At 59.8% G+C, this 10,000-nt stretch overlaps 2 non-coding genes and 1 pseudogene across 2 annotated transcripts in view; all 3 read right to left on the bottom strand.

Moving 5' to 3' along the window:
• LOC145274862 (large subunit ribosomal RNA) overlaps positions 1 to 3,276 on the bottom strand; it is a 5,735-nt gene extending 2,459 nt beyond the window's left edge. Inside the window, exon 1 of the ribosomal RNA XR_013866977.1 lies at positions 1 to 3,276. This exon is cut by the window's left edge and continues 2,459 nt beyond it. This is a non-coding gene — a ribosomal RNA (large subunit ribosomal RNA).
• Positions 3,277 to 3,869: 593 nt separating this feature from the next.
• Positions 3,870 to 4,027, bottom strand: LOC145274865 (5.8S ribosomal RNA). The gene has a single exon (XR_013866980.1). It is a non-coding gene; the product is annotated as a 5.8S ribosomal RNA (ribosomal RNA).
• Positions 4,028 to 4,422: 395 nt separating this feature from the next.
• Positions 4,423 to 6,791, bottom strand: LOC145274847 (small subunit ribosomal RNA; annotated as a pseudogene).
• Between the last annotated feature and the right edge of the window lie 3,209 nt (positions 6,792 to 10,000).

The raw sequence follows: 10,000 nt of genomic DNA, 5'->3' as shown, positions 1-10,000 counted from the left end.
TTCCGAAGGTACGGATCCATTTTGCCGACTTCCCTTACCTACATTGATGCCATCGACGAGAGGCTGTACACCTTGGAGACCTGCTGCGGATGGTGGGTACGGACCGACTCGAGAGCTGCGAAAACCGGACCCCGGATTTTCCAGGGCCGCCGAAAGCGCACCGGACGCCGCCCGAGCCGCGGCGCTCTACAGGTACCTTTTCCGTATCTCCGGACGAGCCGATTCCACGGACATGGTCCTTTACGAAGAAGAGAGAACTCTTCCCGGGGCTCCCGGCGACGTCTCCGGGCTCGCTTGCGTCACCGCGGTTTCGCCCGGGAAGCGACGGGCGCCGCCGACATCGCTGCCGACAGCGTCGCCACCCCCGGGCCCTCTCCGAGTCCGGGTTCGGGAATATTAACCCGATTCCCTTTCGACGGGAGGCCGGCCGCTTTGTTTTTGTTTGGGCTTTTGATTCGATTCGATTCGATCGCTTTCACTTTCATAACGGATCCGGCGCCTTTCGGGAAGACTTTCGCCCGCGTCTTAGGACCGACTGACCCGTGCTCGACCGCCGTTGGCACGGAACCCTTCTCCACTTCGGTCTTCGAAGGTCTCGTTCGAATATTTGCTACTACCACCGAGATCTGCACCCGCGGTCGGCTCCACCCGGGCTCGCGCCCTAGGCTTCCGTGCTCGCCGCGGCGCCCTCCTACTCGTCGCGGCATCGTTTCGGCGCGAAAGTTCATCGCTCCTCGCCGCGACGGTCCGGCATCGGTCCGTCGCTCCAGCGCCATCCATTTTCGGGGCCGGTCGATTCGGCAGGTGAGTTGTTACACACTCCTTAGCGGATTCCGACTTCCGTGGCCACCGTCCTGCTGTCTATATCGACCGACACCCTTTCGGGGATCTCATGGGCGTCGCGTTAGGCACCTTAGCCGGACGTTTGGTTCATCCCACAGCGCCAGTTCTGCTTACCAAAAGTGGCCCACTTGGCACTCGCATTCGAGGTGACCAACCGCCCAGCGAAGCGTGCTGGCGGCGGCGGCCGGATGGGTCGGCTCCGTCGTTCGGGAGAGTCGGCCCGTTCCACCCGTTCCGAGTTCGAGAGTAGGTCGAGGCCGTGAACGGCCCCGGGGCCTCCAATCGTTCGCTTTACCGGATGGAATTGCGACGATCGAGCGCCAGCTATCCTGAGGGAAACTTCGGAGGGAACCAGCTACTAGACGGCTCGATTGGTCTTTCGCCCCTACACCCGGTTCCGACGATCGATTTGCACGTCAGAGGCGCTTCGGACTTCCACCAGAGTTTCCTCTGGCTTCATCCCGACCGGGCGTGGATCGCCATCTTTCGGGTCCCTGGTCGCTCGCTACGCCAGAGTCGGCCGAGTCGTACTCGGAAAAAGGGGAAACCGACCCGGGGGTGATGCGCCCGCGCGCAGCGCCTAAACTCGACGACAAAATAGGACTAGTTCAAGCCGCGGGATCCTCACCGATGGGCGGAAGGAGGATATGGAAGCTGGCGCCCGGCAATTCCCCTTTTTGGAAGATGCGCCGGTCCCCTCTCGGGGAGGAGGGAAAAACAACCGCACGTCAGCCACGAGCCTTCCCTCTCCTATCTCTCTCGGGAAGAGAGAAAAAAGGAAAAGTTGCGGGCACCGCAGCAGCGACGGCGGAAGGCCCGGAAAACGCCGCGCCGGCGGGATCGGGCACGGCTCGGAGGCGGGTGAGGCGAGGAGAAGACGACGGCACGAGACCGACGACACCCCCCGACGACCCCCGGACGACTTTGCCACGACACCTCTCCCGATCGACGCCCTCCTACACGCTCTCTCGCTTTCGCTTCGCCTTCGGGGTTAGTCAGAGGTGGCCCCTACGACTCGCGAACGGCCAGGACTCCTCGGTCCGTGTTTCAAGACGGGTCGGGTGGGTTGCCGATGCACGTCGCTGACCCGGGGTGGCGGGCGGCTCGAGTAAAAAAAGCGTCGCCGAGCGACCTCTCCGGAAACGGAAACGGGCGCGGGCGGGGTTGCCCCCGACAAGAACCCGAAACGTCGGCGAGGTGCGTGACGGCGAGGCCGCGCCAGTCCTATCCCGCCTCTCATCGCGCACGCGCCCGAGACGGTGGGGCGCCTAAGGAGCGACACACAGAGTGCGTCGCCCGCACGCGACTTCCGGCGGGATCAAAACGGACCGGCTCGCCACGTGTAACGGATCGTGTCAGATTTCCTCCGTTCCCGGCAGAAAGGGGCAGTTACGTTCGCGGGCCCGACGGCCGGTGGCCCCCGACTTCACAAGGTGGGAAGACGGGGGTTTTCAGGGTGATGAAACGCCTGCCGCCTACGGAAAAAAACCCGCGTGTTCGACCTGCACGCCGGGAACGGGTCGCGACGACGGACCGGAGGGGAAGTGCGTCCGGTGCCGGCCGCGCGGAGGTCGCGCCGAAGCGCCCGCGCCATGATTACGCCGAGCGATGATGAAGGGGACGGGTGCAGGCGGAGTCGCGCGCGGAGGGAGCAGGAGGAAAGAAGAAGCGGCGGCGACGGATGCGGCGGGTTAGGGCCCGGCGGCAGCAGCGATCGAGAGGACGAGTCCCCTCCGTCGCAGCCAACCGACGCAGCCACCTACCGACGCCGCGGTCGTCACCACGTTTCCCTTCCCGCTATCCACGCGGCCCGTCTCCTTCGTCGGCGACGCGGGCACAAAAGCTGGAACCGCGGGGGAACGAGTCCCCCGCGGACACGACGAACGACGACCTGTGCCGCGACGGCCTCTCTTTCAAGAACACACATCGAGTTTGGGCTCGAGCCTAGGCAGCACCGGACTGAGTCCCCCCGCGATCGCGGTGAGCGGTCCCACCCGTTTACCCCTGGGCGGTTTCACGTTCTCTTGAACTCTCTCTCCAAAGTTCTTTTCAACTTTCCCTCACGGTACTTGTCGACTATCGGACTCGTCCCGGTATTTAGCCTTGGATGGAGCTTACCACCCGATTTGGGCTGCGTTCCCAAGCAACCCGACTCTCGGATCGAAGGCCGTCGCTCGCCGTCCGCACCGAATGGGCCTGGCACCCGCCGGCGGGCGGCCCCGATCGAGGGAACTCCGAACTATGCGAGACGAAAACGAACGGCTGCCTTCGACCCATGCGCCACACGTCCCGAAGCCTTTTACTTGCGACGGGATTCGGCGTTGGGCTTCTCCCGGTTCACTCGCCGTTACTAAGGGAATCCCGGTTGGTTTCTTTTCCTCCGCTTAGCGATATGCTTAAGTTCAGCGGGTCGTCTCGTCCGAGCCGAGGGCGGCGGTTTTTAGTAGAGTGTGGTGTTTGGAGGAGAGGAATCTCGATCGGTACCCTCCGTGTGACGACGGCTGGCCGATATAGCGCCCGTCCGACCGAAAATGAAGAAGCCAACAATTAAAAAAAAGCCTGGGTCCTCCCCATCCGACGTTGCCTACGACGCGGCCACCTTTTTACGGTGCGACGGCCGTGCTCGTCGCGCTGCTCGAGGCGTCGCTGAGAGACACCTTCATGAGGCAGAGAGCGAGACGAGCAGGCGGCGCTTACGTCGGCAGTCGGTTAGGTCGGTGCTTTTTTTTTGTTTTGTTCTCCCTTCGGCTGCTTTCGGACAGACTCCTCCTGCTCCTCCTCCACAGTGTTTCTTCACGCGGTCGAAAAGGGAAAAGACTCCGCGGTCTGCCAGCGGGAGACGAAGGAGGAGGCCGGAGAGGGTTTTAAAAAAAAAAAAGACATTGAAAGGAGTCAATTCTTTTTTTATTTTTCTTCCCCCTCGTCACTCGCTCCTGCGACGTCCCGGTTACCACCGTGCCGAGGACCGGGCGGGCACGGGGACGGCAAGATGTCGTTTCGTTAACGGAGAAAGACATGTAACGTTCCGCCTCTCGACCGGACGTGGCCCCGAGACAAGGGATCTCGGGGCCGCAATGTGCGTTCGAGGTGTCGATGTTCACTGAGTCCTGCAATTCGCATCAGTTCTCGCGGCTGGCCGCGCTCTTCATCGACGGACGAGCCGAGTGATCCCCCGTCCAGGGTTCAGCACTTGGGTTTTTTTATATTAGTTTTTGTTTATATAGATTTAGTAGTGTGCGAGGAGGTCTGTGCGAGGAGGCGTGACGGCATTGCAATGTCGCGAGTAGTTTGTTTTTAGCTAGCGGCGGTGGCACAGCGGCTGCAAAAAAACAAAAAACGATAAAGCGGCGACAAGGCAAAGAAGAAGCGGCCATCACTTGCGGTGGGCGAAAAAACAAACAGGTGGTAAGACGCGGAAGCAAGCAAGAAGAGCTGGGGCTTTAAAAACCTCCGCGTCACCACAAATCTATCTCTCGCTCCGCCTTTTATAGGTTTGTTTGCGCGCATTCGAGGCGTTGACGCCGACAGACAGAGGAGGTAGGCCGGAAAACAACAAACCAGTCTCGAACGGGAAAACGGTAATGATCCTTCCGCAGGTTCACCTACGGAAACCTTGTTACGACTTTTACTTCCTCTAAACGATCGGGTTCGGTCGTCTTCTCCAGGCATCGAACGCCGAGGCGTAGATGCACGAGTGTCGTGACGGACACGTCGCGCACTGCCCGGCGGCGTCGTCGGCCAGATCCGAGGACCTCACCGGACCGTTCGATCGGTAGTAGCGACGGGCGGTGTGTACAAAGGGCAGGGACGTGATCGACGCGGGCTGTTGACCCGCGCCTACCGGGAATTCCTCGTTCACGGGGTTGGTTACAGGCCCCGATCCCTATCACGGGAGGTGGTTCAGAGGTTTCCCAACCCTCTCGGGCCGGGGCGAAGTCCCCGCTGATACCTCCAGTGTAGCGCGCGTGCGGCCCCGGACATCTAAGGGCATCACAGACCTGTTATCGCTCCGCCTCGTGTGGCTTTCTGCCACCCGTCCCTCTAAGAAGTGCGTGAGAAAACCGACCCGGACCCGAGCGCCACGGAGGACGCCGAGCCCGCCGTAAAAATCACTGACATCGGCGCACTAGTTAGCAGGCCGGAGTCTCGTTCGTTATCGGAATCAACCAGACGGATCGCTCCACCAACTAAGAACGGCCATGCACCACCACCCACCGAATCGAGAAAGAGCTATCGATCTGTCAATCCTACCGGTGTCCGGACCGGGTGAGTTTTCCCGTGTTGAGTCAAATTAAGCCGCAGGCTCCACTCCTGGTGGTGCCCTTCCGTCAATTCCTTTAAGTTTCAGCTTTGCAACCATACTCCCCCCGGAACCGAACTCTGGTTTCCCGCAGGCTACCCGCCGGGTCATGGAAGCGAACGCCGGCGGATCGCCGGTCGGCATCGTTTACGGTCGGAACTACGACGGTATCTGATCGTCTTCGAACCTCCGACTTTCGCTCTTGATCGAGGAAAACGTGCTTGCCACACGCCATCGCTGCAGTTCGTCTTGCGACGATCCAAGAATTTCACCTCTAACGTCGCAATACGAGTGGCCCCGACCGCTCCCTTCGATCATTGCCTCGCCGTAGACGGAGACCGACAGACGTAGACGAGGCCCTCTTCCATCATTCCATGCTTATCGTATGCAAGCTTGAACAGCCCGCTCTGAGCACTCTAATTTTTTCAAAGTGAACGTACCGGCCGCCGCGGACACTCGGTTAAGAGCACCCTTGGAGGAGAAACCGCCGACCGCAACACGCGCGCAGACAAGACACGAAGCAGGGACTCGGAGCGGACCGGGGGGTTCAAAAAAAAGAGGAACGCGCGGAAAGGGAGAGGGAGAGAAGCGCGGGGGTCAGAGTGCGGGGATGCGAATGAACGCACCCAAACACACACACGTAGCACCCCCCCGTTAGACTACTCCCGGAACCGAACCGACGACCACTTGTTTTTTTTTCCCGGATCCCGATCACGACCTCCTCGTCCACCTCGCCGGCAGGACCGCGTGGCGGGTATGCTAGCGGTTGACACCGGCGGAAAGGGCCGGGAATGCGAACGGACGACCAAAGTCAACGACGGACGATGGCGCCGCCGCCCCGGGGCCGCTTGCGCGACCACGAACCCGAGTTCGGACTACGAGCTTTTTAACCGCAACAACTTTAATATACGCTACCGGAGCTGGAATTACCGCGGCTGCTGGCACCAGACTTGCCCTCCGGTTGGTCCTCGTTAACGGATTTGAAGTGTACTCATTCCGATCGCGGGGCCTCGACAGAGTCCCGCGTCGTTATTTTTCGTCACTACCTCCCCGTGCCGGGAGTGGGTAATTTGCGCGCCTGCTGCCTTCCTTGGATGTGGTAGCCGTTTCGCATGCTCCCTCTCCGGAATCGAACCCCGATTCCCCGTTACCCGTAGTAACCACGGTAGGCACTTAACCGACCGTCGACAGTTGATAGGGCGGACCCTCGAGAGACCCGTCGCCGGGCGTGAAAGCTCGTGCGATCGACCAGTGAGTTATCCAGAGTCACCAAAGCGGAGCGCGCCGCCCTATGAGCCCCGCCACCGAACGGACCCGCGAGCGGGAACGCCGACGACGGGAGGACGGAATGACGCGCATCGGTCTCAGTCTAATATGTAGCGCCGCGACCCGGAACGGCCGACGCGGGTGCCAGCGCGCGAGGCGTGGCGACGACGGCGCGCCGACCGATCGCGGCCTGTGTCACATGTATTAGCTCTAGAATTGCCACAGTTATCCATCGCCTCCGAGGAGGAATACGGTCCCGAGGATTAGGTCCGGTTCCTGAGCCATTCGCGGTTTCGCCCGTTCTAATGCGTGGCGTGAACTTACACTTGCATGGCTTAAGCTTTGAGACAAGCATATGACTACTGGCAGGATCAACCAGGTATCGTTGGAATTTGGGACTTTGTTTCGACAGAACGACAGACCGACCGACCGACCGACCGACATAAGACAGACAACTACAACGACGGGCACGTGTTTATTTATTTTTCGAGGGGGTTCGCCGTCAGTAGAAGCGCGCTGCCCGCGCTGATGGCCTCTTTTTTGTTTCTCCCCTGACTTGGACCGAGACCGAGACTCAAAGAACGAAAGCGACCAACGTCGACAACAACAACGACAACGGCACCCTTGACAGCGATACATACGACAAACGACAAGCAGCACGACGGCAGTGCACACGGACATCGAGGGTCAAGGTGCAGACTGAACTCGCCGAGGTCGTCGTCATCGTGGTCGCCATCGATTCCGTCTCGTCGTCGTCGTCGTCAACGTCCACGTCACAGCCGGCCGAGAAGAGAACAGACGACAGCGTCGACAACAACAACATCGACAACGGCACCCTTGACAGCGATACATACGACAAACGACAAACAGCACGACGGCAGTGCACACGGACATCGGAGGTCAAGGTGCAGACTGGAATCGTCGAGGTCGTCGTCATCGTGGTCGCCATCGATGCCGTCTCGTCGTCGTCGTCGTCGTCTTCGTCGTCGTCGTCGTCGTCATCAACGTACCAACCGACCGAGACGAGAGAGCAAGCAACAACGTCGACAACAACAACGACAACGGCACCCTTGACAGCGATACATACGACAAACGACAAACAGCACGACGGCAGTGCACACGGACATCGGAGGTCAAGGTGCAGACTGAACTCGTCGAGGTCGTCGTCATCGTGGTCGCCATCGATGCCGTCTCGTCGTCGTCGTCGTCTCCGTCGTCGTCGTCGTCGTCGCCAACGTCAACGTCAACATCACAGCCGTCATCGGGGAGGAGCTGGACCAGGGCAGCGGCGGCGTAAATTTTCCCGTCACCTTCGTCGTCGCCTTCGTCGACCGACCGACCGACCGGCGTCGTGTTCGTGCTCGGAAAACCGAGGAGAGACAACGTGCACATGGCGCGTTCTCGCAAGCGGCTCCTCGGTCCGATTTTTTTGGGCGGCTTTTTCGAGCTTTTTTTTTTTTCTCACCCTTTCGTCCGTGCGACGGCGAACGTTAGGGGAAAAAAAAAAAAAAAAAAACGACAACAACGCGGCGGACCGGGCGAACAACATCGTCGACACACACGACATTGACGACCGGTCCCCCTTTTCACAATCGCATCGAGATAAAAACGAACGAGTCCGATTCGAGCACCGAGTCGCGAGCGGGAGGACTGTCGGTGCAAGTATCGATCACTGACGTGAGCGCTTCGCCGGACAGAGGATGGCTCATCCGGCAGCCGTGCAAATCGACGGTATGGGAAGAACGAACAAGAAGAGCAACGACTTGATCGGCGGCTTGGGAACTGCGGACGGTGAAAACGGGTTAATCGACTGCGACCACGACTGCTCGATCGATCTTCTTTGGCGCTAACAAAGGTGGAGGTGGCGCAAGAAGGGACTAGCGCTATCACCGTCCACGTATCAGAAGATGCGGCGGCAGACGTCGACGCTTATGCGTTGTCGGACGAGAAGTCGCTGCAGCACGTGTACCGCGAGCGGGACGTCCAAGGTTTTGCCAGACGGAAAGAAATCGGGTGTCAGCGAACGTTCACACGGCTGTGAGATCGGACGCTGACAGGAGTAGGAGGCGGCAGGCAGGCGGCGGTTACGGCGGCGGCGCCTGCTGCTGCTCATCCTCCTGTTTGCTGCGGCGACTTCCAGGACGGGAGAGCATCGAACAACGTACGTATGGTTACAAGGGGATCAGGATCTACATAGTGCATCCCCCGCGGCTATTTTTGTTTGTTTGTTCGCTCGTTCGTTAATTCGTTCGTTCGTTCGTTCGTTCGTTACAATGTACGTTTTTCCGTTCGACGGCGGCAGAGAGCGGCGGCGTTTCTCCCTAATCCGGAGGATTTATCGGTCGCACAGCGATGGGTCGTTCGGCCGATCATCGAAAGATTCGCAGGTAGTGGTTGAATGGCAGAACGGCAGCAACAACAGCGGCGGCTGAGAGCGGCGAACGCTGAGGCGGAAGCAGAAGCTGCAGCAAACGTATCGGCTAAACATGGTGGACATAGATATGGCTGACGACGCGGGTACCACGACGACTATGGAACCAGGAAAAGGAGCCGTTAGTTGTTCCAACATATCGTTCGACACGTCGAGCAGCCCTAGGTCCACGGAGAAGCACACACACGTACCACGTATTATAACCTAACGACGATGAGCGGGCGCACGGTTGGCAGGAACGAAGGCGGCGGATCAAAACAAGTTGGAGCGCGGCGACAGCGATAACGGTGACAGCCCTAGGCGGCGGAGATGCCACTTTCTGACGCCTTTGCGACAAGCCCGTAGAGACGTTCCGGACCACCACGAGGCAAAGAGTCGCTGCTCCGACGAACCGACACACCAAAGTGTGCTTCCTACCGAACATGTTTTATAAAACTTTCAAACTGGAAAACCCCAGAAATGGTGTTGGTATTCGTCCAGACCCACCTCCGACACCTGAAAATGGTGGTCAAAAAAAACGTCGATTATACGAAGCGACATTTCTGGTCGGCGATTTTCCAGTTTTACGCCTACTGCCACATGGGGATGTCGGTAGGCGTCGCAAAGTGCCTTCTCGACGCCTAGGCACACCAGGACTTTGTCATTTTTTTCCCCCTCGACATTCCTGGTCCGGTCTATTCCGATTTTACACCTACCGCCATGTGGGGGTGGCAGTAGGCGTCGAAAAGTGCCTTCTCGACCGCTAGCGACACCACTACTTTATCGAGCTCTGGAGGCCCGCACACCGACCCGGGGGCCGCGGAGTCGACCCCGGGGGCCTCCTGGCGTCGCCGCCGCTCACTTGGACGCCTTCCGCAACCTGTGGTCCCGCTCGGGGCCGCCGGGAGCCTCGCCGACCTGACCGGTGTCGGTAGGCGTCTGGAAGCGCCCGGCCGACCTGGACGAGGTCCCCCTGGCCCCCGGGGGACACCCCTTAGTTGGATGGGGGTGCTGTCCCGGGCACACATGCAACCCGCGGCCGCCTACCGACAGCCCCCTTCGCTCGATCGCTACTCCTTTCCAACATATGTCGGAGAAGCCGGGCGGTTGTGAAACCCCAGAAATGGTGTTGGTATTCGTCCAGACCCACCTCCGACACCTGAAAATGGTGGTCAAAAAAA

Source organism: Euprymna scolopes, unplaced genomic scaffold (assembly GCF_053919585.1).
Source record: "Euprymna scolopes isolate OS-2025 unplaced genomic scaffold, ASM5391958v1 sca49, whole genome shotgun sequence".
NCBI classification, from domain to species: Eukaryota; Metazoa; Mollusca; class Cephalopoda; order Sepiida; family Sepiolidae; genus Euprymna; species Euprymna scolopes.
Note: the sequence above shows the minus strand (reverse complement) of the source record. Positions and strands in the feature narration are given on the sequence as shown.